The sequence below is a fragment of the Ambystoma mexicanum genome, chromosome 6q (genome assembly GCF_040938575.1).
Source record: "Ambystoma mexicanum isolate Mex_15411 chromosome 6q, UKY_AmexF1_1, whole genome shotgun sequence".
Lineage (NCBI taxonomy): Eukaryota > Metazoa > Chordata > Amphibia > Caudata > Ambystomatidae > Ambystoma > Ambystoma mexicanum.
The window spans coordinates 1,628,097,492-1,628,109,991 of record NC_090937.1 but is presented as its reverse complement, the minus strand read 5'-3'; the positions used below and the strand labels follow the sequence as shown (position 1 = coordinate 1,628,109,991).

The 12,500-nt window shown below is 50.1% G+C and overlaps 3 non-coding genes across 3 annotated transcripts; all 3 read right to left on the bottom strand.

Annotated features, from left to right (window-relative positions):
• Nucleotides 1–3,246: 3,246 nt before the first annotated feature.
• Nucleotides 3,247–3,318, bottom strand: TRNAG-UCC (transfer RNA glycine (anticodon UCC)). The gene has a single exon. It is a non-coding gene; the product is annotated as a tRNA-Gly (tRNA).
• A 2,442-nt stretch (nt 3,319–5,760) lies between these two features.
• On the bottom strand, nt 5,761–5,832 carry TRNAG-UCC (transfer RNA glycine (anticodon UCC)). The gene has a single exon. It is a non-coding gene; the product is annotated as a tRNA-Gly (tRNA).
• Nucleotides 5,833–9,478: 3,646 nt separating this feature from the next.
• TRNAG-UCC (transfer RNA glycine (anticodon UCC)) lies at nt 9,479–9,550 on the bottom strand. The gene has a single exon. It is a non-coding gene; the product is annotated as a tRNA-Gly (tRNA).
• Nucleotides 9,551–12,500: the final 2,950 nt, after the last annotated feature.

The window sequence follows — 12,500 nt, the reverse complement described above, 5'->3', positions numbered from 1 at the left end:
CCCTAGACCCAGTTTCGAGTGAAGCGGGCAGTAGGCCTTACAAAGCCAAACAACCTGCAACCACGCACTCCCATCCCATGGCCTTTTGCAGACAGGCCTCATTTCTCTAGCTCACACCCTAACTGCCAACACCCCTTCCCCTTCTCTCTCTGTCTCTCTCTCTCTGTCTCTCTCTCTCATTCTCTCTCTCTCGCAAATAGATACTTTACTTCCCAGGTGCAACAAAACAAGCCTTCTCGAGCTGGCAGATATGGGAAGGAAGGAAGGAAGGGCCAGTTTGGAAACTCAACTCAATTACCATAAATCCCCTGCTAAGGGTTATGGGAGGGAGGAATGAAGGAACTTTGCTTCAGGGAAAGGGCTGCTGCTGCTTCAGCATGTGAGGAGCGCAGCCACACGTTTCACCTTCTTCAGTATGTTGGTTTACAGGATGAGAGAGATCCTGAAACCTCACTCTAATAGGCTGAGGTGCTGTGCTCGGTGGCCTGCTGGGACCAAGGCCCGTCAGGGCAAGGCGAATAGGCCTTTGTCAGGCCTTCGTCAGGGCTTTGTCGGGGAGGGGCCAGGAGCCCTGCTCGCTTCAATCCCCTCACCGATAGACAGTTGCAGAAACTAGGATGCAAGAACCTTTCCTGGATGGGGTTTTGATTTTCACGAAAAGTGTGTCAGCTTTGCTTTCAGCATGAGTCTGATTTCCAAAAAATGCATTTTGAACAATTTAAAGATTTGATCTGCGTTGGCCGGGAATAGAACCCGGGTCAACTGCTTGGAAGGCAGCTATGCTCACCACTATACCACCAACGCCTGCCTGTCTGGGCTATCTGATGGAGCGGCCCTTAGAAATAAGAATAAGTCATTGGCTGGGAATGAAAAAAGCTTGCGTTTGACGCAGAAGCAGTTCGCATCATGAGGTCTTGCCGGTCAGCCCAACATTTCCCCGGGACCCCTTAAAAAAGGAGCTTGGTTTTAAGTTTGGTTTGATTGAACAGTACATTTTGTTGGCTGGGCTGGGACCCTCTCCTATTTAGCGCAAGAGTGGAACGAGGCAGCAAGTTCAAGGAATGACATTGCATCCAGGCACTTACAGCTCTTTCTGCCCTAATGCCATGACACAAAAACATAATTTGAAAAAAGTTAGCAGAGGATGGTTTCGATCCATCGACCTCTGGGTTATGGGCCCAGCACGCTTCCGCTGCGCCACTCTGCTGGTTGGAGAACAAGAGCTTTTCTGGGCTTTTACAGCCTACAAACCGACAACCCTAGACCCAGTTTCGAGTGAAGCGGGCAGTAGGCCTTACAAAGCCAAACAACCTGCAACCACGCACTCCCATCCCATGGCCTTTTGCAGACAGGCCTCATTTCTCTAGCTCACACCCTAACTGCCAACACCCCTTCCCCTTCTCTCTCTGTCTCTCTCTCTCTGTCTCTCTCTCTCATTCTCTCTCTCTCGCAAATAGATACTTTACTTCCCAGGTGCAACAAAACAAGCCTTCTCGAGCTGGCAGATATGGGAAGGAAGGAAGGAAGGGCCAGTTTGGAAACTCAACTCAATTACCATAAATCCCCTGCTAAGGGTTATGGGAGGGAGGAATGAAGGAACTTTGCTTCAGGGAAAGGGCTGCTGCTGCTTCAGCATGTGAGGAGCGCAGCCACACGTTTCACCTTCTTCAGTATGTTGGTTTACAGGATGAGAGAGATCCTGAAACCTCACTCTAATAGGCTGAGGTGCTGTGCTCGGTGGCCTGCTGGGACCAAGGCCCGTCAGGGCAAGGCGAATAGGCCTTTGTCAGGCCTTCGTCAGGGCTTTGTCGGGGAGGGGCCAGGAGCCCTGCTCGCTTCAATCCCCTCACCGATAGACAGTTGCAGAAACTAGGATGCAAGAACCTTTCCTGGATGGGGTTTTGATTTTCACGAAAAGTGTGTCAGCTTTGCTTTCAGCATGAGTCTGATTTCCAAAAAATGCATTTTGAACAATTTAAAGATTTGATCTGCGTTGGCAGGGAATCGAACCCGGGTCAACTGCTTGGAAGGCAGCTATGCTCACCACTATACCACCAACGCCTGCCTGTCTGGGCTATCTGATGGAGCGGCCCTTAGAAATAAGAATAAGTCATTGGCTGGGAATGAAAAAAGCTTGCGTTTGACGCAGAAGCAGTTCGCATCATGAGGTCTTGCCGGTCAGCCCAACATTTCCCCGGGACCCCTTAAAAAAGGAGCTTGGTTTTAAGTTTGGTTTGATTGAACAGTACATTTTGTTGGCTGGGCTGGGACCCTCTCCTATTTAGCGCAAGAGTGGAACGAGGCAGCAAGTTCAAGGAATGACATTGCATCCAGGCACTTACAGCTCTTTGTGCCCTAATGCCATGACACAAAAACATAATTTGAAAAAAGTTAGCAGAGGATGGTTTCGATCCATCGACCTCTGGGTTATGGGCCCAGCACGCTTCCGCTGCGCCACTCTGCTGGTTGGAGAACAAGAGCTTTTCTGGGCTTTTACAGCCTACAAACCGACAACCCTAGACCCAGTTTCGAGTGAAGCGGGCAGTAGGCCTTACAAAGCCAAACAACCTGCAACCACGCACTCCCATCCCATGGCCTTTTGCAGACAGGCCTCATTTCTCTAGCTCACACCCTAACTGCCAACACCCCTTCCCCTTCTCTCTCTGTCTCTCTCTCTCTGTCTCTCTCTCTCATTCTCTCTCTCTCGCAAATAGATACTTTACTTCCCAGGTGCAACAAAACAAGCCTTCTCGAGCTGGCAGATATGGGAAGGAAGGAAGGAAGGGCCAGTTTGGAAACTCAACTCAATTACCATAAATCCCCTGCTAAGGGTTATGGGAGGGAGGAATGAAGGAACTTTGCTTCAGGGAAAGGGCTGCTGCTGCTTCAGCATGTGAGGAGCGCAGCCACACGTTTCACCTTCTTCAGTATGTTGGTTTACAGGATGAGAGAGATCCTGAAACCTCACTCTAATAGGCTGAGGTGCTGTGCTCGGTGGCCTGCTGGGACCAAGGCCCGTCAGGGCAAGGCGAATAGGCCTTTGTCAGGCCTTCGTCAGGGCTTTGTCGGGGAGGGGCCAGGAGCCCTGCTCGCTTCAATCCCCTCACCGATAGACAGTTGCAGAAACTAGGATGCAAGAACCTTTCCTGGATGGGGTTTTGATTTTCACGAAAAGTGTGTCAGCTTTGCTTTCAGCATGAGTCTGATTTCCAAAAAATGCATTTTGAACAATTTAAAGATTTGATCTGCGTTGGCCGGGAATCGAACCCGGGTCAACTGCTTGGAAGGCAGCTATGCTCACCACTATACCACCAACGCCTGCCTGTCTGGGCTATCTGATGGAGCGGCCCTTAGAAATAAGAATAAGTCATTGGCTGGGAATGAAAAAAGCTTGCGTTTGACGCAGAAGCAGTTCGCATCATGAGGTCTTGCCGGTCAGCCCAACATTTCCCCGGGACCCCTTAAAAAAGGAGCTTGGTTTTAAGTTTGGTTTGATTGAACAGTACATTTTGTTGGCTGGGCTGGGACCCTCTCCTATTTAGCGCAAGAGTGGAACGAGGCAGCAAGTTCAAGGAATGACATTGCATCCAGGCACTTACAGCTCTTTGTGCCCTAATGCCATGACACAAAAACATAATTTGAAAAAAGTTAGCAGAGGATGGTTTCGATCCATCGACCTCTGGGTTATGGGCCCAGCACGCTTCCGCTGCGCCACTCTGCTGGTTGGAGAACAAGAGCTTTTCTGGGATTTTACAGCCTACAAACCGACAACCCTAGACCCAGTTTCGAGTGAAGCGGGCAGTAGGCCTTACAAAGCCAAACAACCTGCAACCACGCACTCCCATCCCATGGCCTTTTGCAGACAGGCCTCATTTCTCTAGCTCACACCCTAACTGCCAACACCCCTTCCCCTTCTCTCTCTGTCTCTCTCTCTCTGTCTCTCTCTCTCATTCTCTCTCTCTCGCAAATAGATACTTTACTTCCCAGGTGCAACAAAACAAGCCTTCTCGAGCTGGCAGATATGGGAAGGAAGGAAGGAAGGGCCAGTTTGGAAACTCAACTCAATTACCATAAATCCCCTGCTAAGGGTTATGGGAGGGAGGAATGAAGGAACTTTGCTTCAGGGAAAGGGCTGCTGCTGCTTCAGCATGTGAGGAGCGCAGCCACACGTTTCACCTTCTTCAGTATGTTGGTTTACAGGATGAGAGAGATCCTGAAACCTCACTCTAATAGGCTGAGGTGCTGTGCTCGGTGGCCTGCTGGGACCAAGGCCCGTCAGGGCAAGGCGAATAGGCCTTTGTCAGGCCTTCGTCAGGGCTTTGTCGGGGAGGGGCCAGGAGCCCTGCTCGCTTCAATCCCCTCACCGATAGACAGTTGCAGAAACTAGGATGCAAGAACCTTTCCTGGATGGGGTTTTGATTTTCACGAAAAGTGTGTCAGCTTTGCTTTCAGCATGAGTCTGATTTCCAAAAAATGCATTTTGAACAATTTAAAGATTTGATCTGCGTTGGCCGGGAATAGAACCCGGGTCAACTGCTTGGAAGGCAGCTATGCTCACCACTATACCACCAACGCCTGCCTGTCTGGGCTATCTGATGGAGCGGCCCTTAGAAATAAGAATAAGTCATTGGCTGGGAATGAAAAAAGCTTGCGTTTGACGCAGAAGCAGTTCGCATCATGAGGTCTTGCCGGTCAGCCCAACATTTCCCCGGGACCCCTTAAAAAAGGAGCTTGGTTTTAAGTTTGGTTTGATTGAACAGTACATTTTGTTGGCTGGGCTGGGACCCTCTCCTATTTAGCGCAAGAGTGGAACGAGGCAGCAAGTTCAAGGAATGACATTGCATCCAGGCACTTACAGCTCTTTGTGCCCTAATGCCATGACACAAAAACATAATTTGAAAAAAGTTAGCAGAGGATGGTTTCGATCCATCGACCTCTGGGTTATGGGCCCAGCACGCTTCCGCTGCGCCACTCTGCTGGTTGGAGAACAAGAGCTTTTCTGGGCTTTTACAGCCTACAAACCGACAACCCTAGACCCAGTTTCGAGTGAAGCGGGCAGTAGGCCTTACAAAGCCAAACAACCTGCAACCACGCACTCCCATCCCATGGCCTTTTGCAGACAGGCCTCATTTCTCTAGCTCACACCCTAACTGCCAACACCCCTTCCCCTTCTCTCTCTGTCTCTCTCTCTCTGTCTCTCTCTCTCATTCTCTCTCTCTCGCAAATAGATACTTTACTTCCCAGGTGCAACAAAACAAGCCTTCTCGAGCTGGCAGATATGGGAAGGAAGGAAGGAAGGGCCAGTTTGGAAACTCAACTCAATTACCATAAATCCCCTGCTAAGGGTTATGGGAGGGAGGAATGAAGGAACTTTGCTTCAGGGAAAGGGCTGCTGCTGCTTCAGCATGTGAGGAGCGCAGCCACACGTTTCACCTTCTTCAGTATGTTGGTTTACAGGATGAGAGAGATCCTGAAACCTCACTCTAATAGGCTGAGGTGCTGTGCTCGGTGGCCTGCTGGGACCAAGGCCCGTCAGGGCAAGGCGAATAGGCCTTTGTCAGGCCTTCGTCAGGGCTTTGTCGGGGAGGGGCCAGGAGCCCTGCTCGCTTCAATCCCCTCACCGATAGACAGTTGCAGAAACTAGGATGCAAGAACCTTTCCTGGATGGGGTTTTGATTTTCACGAAAAGTGTGTCAGCTTTGCTTTCAGCATGAGTCTGATTTCCAAAAAATGCATTTTGAACAATTTAAAGATTTGATCTGCGTTGGCCGGGAATCGAACCCGGGTCAACTGCTTGGAAGGCAGCTATGCTCACCACTATACCACCAACGCCTGCCTGTCTGGGCTATCTGATGGAGCGGCCCTTAGAAATAAGAATAAGTCATTGGCTGGGAATGAAAAAAGCTTGCGTTTGACGCAGAAGCAGTTCGCATCATGAGGTCTTGCCGGTCAGCCCAACATTTCCCCGGGACCCCTTAAAAAAGGAGCTTGGTTTTAAGTTTGGTTTGATTGAACAGTACATTTTGTTGGCTGGGCTGGGACCCTCTCCTATTTAGCGCAAGAGTGGAACGAGGCAGCAAGTTCAAGGAATGACATTGCATCCAGGCACTTACAGCTCTTTGTGCCCTAATGCCATGACACAAAAACATAATTTGAAAAAAGTTAGCAGAGGATGGTTTCGATCCATCGACCTCTGGGTTATGGGCCCAGCACGCTTCCGCTGCGCCACTCTGCTGGTTGGAGAACAAGAGCTTTTCTGGGATTTTACAGCCTACAAACCGACAACCCTAGACCCAGTTTCGAGTGAAGCGGGCAGTAGGCCTTACAAAGCCAAACAACCTGCAACCACGCACTCCCATCCCATGGCCTTTTGCAGACAGGCCTCATTTCTCTAGCTCACACCCTAACTGCCAACACCCCTTCCCCTTCTCTCTCTGTCTCTCTCTCTCTGTCTCTCTCTCTCATTCTCTCTCTCTCGCAAATAGATACTTTACTTCCCAGGTGCAACAAAACAAGCCTTCTCGAGCTGGCAGATATGGGAAGGAAGGAAGGAAGGGCCAGTTTGGAAACTCAACTCAATTACCATAAATCCCCTGCTAAGGGTTATGGGAGGGAGGAATGAAGGAACTTTGCTTCAGGGAAAGGGCTGCTGCTGCTTCAGCATGTGAGGAGCGCAGCCACACGTTTCACCTTCTTCAGTATGTTGGTTTACAGGATGAGAGAGATCCTGAAACCTCACTCTAATAGGCTGAGGTGCTGTGCTCGGTGGCCTGCTGGGACCAAGGCCCGTCAGGGCAAGGCGAATAGGCCTTTGTCAGGCCTTCGTCAGGGCTTTGTCGGGGAGGGGCCAGGAGCCCTGCTCGCTTCAATCCCCTCACCGATAGACAGTTGCAGAAACTAGGATGCAAGAACCTTTCCTGGATGGGGTTTTGATTTTCACGAAAAGTGTGTCAGCTTTGCTTTCAGCATGAGTCTGATTTCCAAAAAATGCATTTTGAACAATTTAAAGATTTGATCTGCGTTGGCCGGGAATAGAACCCGGGTCAACTGCTTGGAAGGCAGCTATGCTCACCACTATACCACCAACGCCTGCCTGTCTGGGCTATCTGATGGAGCGGCCCTTAGAAATAAGAATAAGTCATTGGCTGGGAATGAAAAAAGCTTGCGTTTGACGCAGAAGCAGTTCGCATCATGAGGTCTTGCCGGTCAGCCCAACATTTCCCCGGGACCCCTTAAAAAAGGAGCTTGGTTTTAAGTTTGGTTTGATTGAACAGTACATTTTGTTGGCTGGGCTGGGACCCTCTCCTATTTAGCGCAAGAGTGGAACGAGGCAGCAAGTTCAAGGAATGACATTGCATCCAGGCACTTACAGCTCTTTCTGCCCTAATGCCATGACACAAAAACATAATTTGAAAAAAGTTAGCAGAGGATGGTTTCGATCCATCGACCTCTGGGTTATGGGCCCAGCACGCTTCCGCTGCGCCACTCTGCTGGTTGGAGAACAAGAGCTTTTCTGGGCTTTTACAGCCTACAAACCGACAACCCTAGACCCAGTTTCGAGTGAAGCGGGCAGTAGGCCTTACAAAGCCAAACAACCTGCAACCACGCACTCCCATCCCATGGCCTTTTGCAGACAGGCCTCATTTCTCTAGCTCACACCCTAACTGCCAACACCCCTTCCCCTTCTCTCTCTGTCTCTCTCTCTCTGTCTCTCTCTCTCATTCTCTCTCTCTCGCAAATAGATACTTTACTTCCCAGGTGCAACAAAACAAGCCTTCTCGAGCTGGCAGATATGGGAAGGAAGGAAGGAAGGGCCAGTTTGGAAACTCAACTCAATTACCATAAATCCCCTGCTAAGGGTTATGGGAGGGAGGAATGAAGGAACTTTGCTTCAGGGAAAGGGCTGCTGCTGCTTCAGCATGTGAGGAGCGCAGCCACACGTTTCACCTTCTTCAGTATGTTGGTTTACAGGATGAGAGAGATCCTGAAACCTCACTCTAATAGGCTGAGGTGCTGTGCTCGGTGGCCTGCTGGGACCAAGGCCCGTCAGGGCAAGGCGAATAGGCCTTTGTCAGGCCTTCGTCAGGGCTTTGTCGGGGAGGGGCCAGGAGCCCTGCTCGCTTCAATCCCCTCACCGATAGACAGTTGCAGAAACTAGGATGCAAGAACCTTTCCTGGATGGGGTTTTGATTTTCACGAAAAGTGTGTCAGCTTTGCTTTCAGCATGAGTCTGATTTCCAAAAAATGCATTTTGAACAGAAGGCAGCTATGCTCACCACTATACCACCAACGCCTGCCTGTCTGGGCTATCTGATGGAGCGGCCCTTAGAAATAAGAATAAGTCATTGGCTGGGAATGAAAAAAGCTTGCGTTTGACGCAGAAGCAGTTCGCATCATGAGGTCTTGCCGGTCAGCCCAACATTTCCCCGGGACCCCTTAAAAAAGGAGCTTGGTTTTAAGTTTGGTTTGATTGAACAGTACATTTTGTTGGCTGGGCTGGGACCCTCTCCTATTTAGCGCAAGAGTGGAACGAGGCAGCAAGTTCAAGGAATGACATTGCATCCAGGCACTTACAGCTCTTTGTGCCCTAATGCCATGACACAAAAACATAATTTGAAAAAAGTTAGCAGAGGATGGTTTCGATCCATCGACCTCTGGGTTATGGGCCCAGCACGCTTCCGCTGCGCCACTCTGCTGGTTGGAGAACAAGAGCTTTTCTGGGCTTTTACAGCCTACAAACCGACAACCCTAGACCCAGTTTCGAGTGAAGCGGGCAGTAGGCCTTACAAAGCCAAACAACCTGCAACCACGCACTCCCATCCCATGGCCTTTTGCAGACAGGCCTCATTTCTCTAGCTCACACCCTAACTGCCAACACCCCTTCCCCTTCTCTCTCTGTCTCTCTCTCTCTGTCTCTCTCTCTCATTCTCTCTCTCTCGCAAATAGATACTTTACTTCCCAGGTGCAACAAAACAAGCCTTCTCGAGCTGGCAGATATGGGAAGGAAGGAAGGAAGGGCCAGTTTGGAAACTCAACTCAATTACCATAAATCCCCTGCTAAGGGTTATGGGAGGGAGGAATGAAGGAACTTTGCTTCAGGGAAAGGGCTGCTGCTGCTTCAGCATGTGAGGAGCGCAGCCACACGTTTCACCTTCTTCAGTATGTTGGTTTACAGGATGAGAGAGATCCTGAAACCTCACTCTAATAGGCTGAGGTGCTGTGCTCGGTGGCCTGCTGGGACCAAGGCCCGTCAGGGCAAGGCGAATAGGCCTTTGTCAGGCCTTCGTCAGGGCTTTGTCGGGGAGGGGCCAGGAGCCCTGCTCGCTTCAATCCCCTCACCGATAGACAGTTGCAGAAACTAGGATGCAAGAACCTTTCCTGGATGGGGTTTTGATTTTCACGAAAAGTGTGTCAGCTTTGCTTTCAGCATGAGTCTGATTTCCAAAAAATGCATTTTGAACAATTTAAAGATTTGATCTGCGTTGGCCGGGAATCGAACCCGGGTCAACTGCTTGGAAGGCAGCTATGCTCACCACTATACCACCAACGCCTGCCTGTCTGGGCTATCTGATGGAGCGGCCCTTAGAAATAAGAATAAGTCATTGGCTGGGAATGAAAAAAGCTTGCGTTTGACGCAGAAGCAGTTCGCATCATGAGGTCTTGCCGGTCAGCCCAACATTTCCCCGGGACCCCTTAAAAAAGGAGCTTGGTTTTAAGTTTGGTTTGATTGAACAGTACATTTTGTTGGCTGGGCTGGGACCCTCTCCTATTTAGCGCAAGAGTGGAACGAGGCAGCAAGTTCAAGGAATGACATTGCATCCAGGCACTTACAGCTCTTTGTGCCCTAATGCCATGACACAAAAACATAATTTGAAAAAAGTTAGCAGAGGATGGTTTCGATCCATCGACCTCTGGGTTATGGGCCCAGCACGCTTCCGCTGCGCCACTCTGCTGGTTGGAGAACAAGAGCTTTTCTGGGCTTTTACAGCCTACAAACCGACAACCCTAGACCCAGTTTCGAGTGAAGCGGGCAGTAGGCCTTACAAAGCCAAACAACCTGCAACCACGCACTCCCATCCCATGGCCTTTTGCAGACAGGCCTCATTTCTCTAGCTCACACCCTAACTGCCAACACCCCTTCCCCTTCTCTCTCTGTCTCTCTCTCTCTGTCTCTCTCTCTCATTCTCTCTCTCTCGCAAATAGATACTTTACTTCCCAGGTGCAACAAAACAAGCCTTCTCGAGCTGGCAGATATGGGAAGGAAGGAAGGAAGGGCCAGTTTGGAAACTCAACTCAATTACCATAAATCCCCTGCTAAGGGTTATGGGAGGGAGGAATGAAGGAACTTTGCTTCAGGGAAAGGGCTGCTGCTGCTTCAGCATGTGAGGAGCGCAGCCACACGTTTCACCTTCTTCAGTATGTTGGTTTACAGGATGAGAGAGATCCTGAAACCTCACTCTAATAGGCTGAGGTGCTGTGCTCGGTGGCCTGCTGGGACCAAGGCCCGTCAGGGCAAGGCGAATAGGCCTTTGTCAGGCCTTCGTCAGGGCTTTGTCGGGGAGGGGCCAGGAGCCCTGCTCGCTTCAATCCCCTCACCGATAGACAGTTGCAGAAACTAGGATGCAAGAACCTTTCCTGGATGGGGTTTTGATTTTCACGAAAAGTGTGTCAGCTTTGCTTTCAGCATGAGTCTGATTTCCAAAAAATGCATTTTGAACAATTTAAAGATTTGATCTGCGTTGGCCGGGAATAGAACCCGGGTCAACTGCTTGGAAGGCAGCTATGCTCACCACTATACCACCAACGCCTGCCTGTCTGGGCTATCTGATGGAGCGGCCCTTAGAAATAAGAATAAGTCATTGGCTGGGAATGAAAAAAGCTTGCGTTTGACGCAGAAGCAGTTCGCATCATGAGGTCTTGCCGGTCAGCCCAACATTTCCCCGGGACCCCTTAAAAAAGGAGCTTGGTTTTAAGTTTGGTTTGATTGAACAGTACATTTTGTTGGCTGGGCTGGGACCCTCTCCTATTTAGCGCAAGAGTGGAACGAGGCAGCAAGTTCAAGGAATGACATTGCATCCAGGCACTTACAGCTCTTTCTGCCCTAATGCCATGACACAAAAACATAATTTGAAAAAAGTTAGCAGAGGATGGTTTCGATCCATCGACCTCTGGGTTATGGGCCCAGCACGCTTCCGCTGCGCCACTCTGCTGGTTGGAGAACAAGAGCTTTTCTGGGCTTTTACAGCCTACAAACCGACAACCCTAGACCCAGTTTCGAGTGAAGCGGGCAGTAGGCCTTACAAAGCCAAACAACCTGCAACCACGCACTCCCATCCCATGGCCTTTTGCAGACAGGCCTCATTTCTCTAGCTCACACCCTAACTGCCAACACCCCTTCCCCTTCTCTCTCTGTCTCTCTCTCTCTGTCTCTCTCTCTCATTCTCTCTCTCTCGCAAATAGATACTTTACTTCCCAGGTGCAACAAAACAAGCCTTCTCGAGCTGGCAGATATGGGAAGGAAGGAAGGAAGGGCCAGTTTGGAAACTCAACTCAATTACCATAAATCCCCTGCTAAGGGTTATGGGAGGGAGGAATGAAGGAACTTTGCTTCAGGGAAAGGGCTGCTGCTGCTTCAGCATGTGAGGAGCGCAGCCACACGTTTCACCTTCTTCAGTATGTTGGTTTACAGGATGAGAGAGATCCTGAAACCTCACTCTAATAGGCTGAGGTGCTGTGCTCGGTGGCCTGCTGGGACCAAGGCCCGTCAGGGCAAGGCGAATAGGCCTTTGTCAGGCCTTCGTCAGGGCTTTGTCGGGGAGGGGCCAGGAGCCCTGCTCGCTTCAATCCCCTCACCGATAGACAGTTGCAGAAACTAGGATGCAAGAACCTTTCCTGGATGGGGTTTTGATTTTCACGAAAAGTGTGTCAGCTTTGCTTTCAGCATGAGTCTGATTTCCAAAAAATGCATTTTGAACAATTTAAAGATTTGATCTGCGTTGGCAGGGAATCGAACCCAGGTCAACTGCTTGGAAGGCAGCTATGCTCACCACTATACCACCAACGCCTGCCTGTCTGGGCTATCTGATGGAGCGGCCCTTAGAAATAAGAATAAGTCATTGGCTGGGAATGAAAAAAGCTTGCGTTTGACGCAGAAGCAGTTCGCATCATGAGGTCTTGCCGGTCAGCCCAACATTTCCCCGGGACCCCTTAAAAAAGGAGCTTGGTTTTAAGTTTGGTTTGATTGAACAGTACATTTTGTTGGCTGGGCTGGGACCCTCTCCTATTTAGCGCAAGAGTGGAACGAGGCAGCAAGTTCAAGGAATGACATTGCATCCAGGCACTTACAGCTCTTTGTGCCCTAATGCCATGACACAAAAACATAATTTGAAAAAAGTTAGCAGAGGATGGTTTCGATCCATCGACCTCTGGGTTATGGGCCCAGCACGCTTCCGCTGCGCCACTCTGCTGGTTGGAGAACAAGAGCTTTTCTGGGCTTTTAC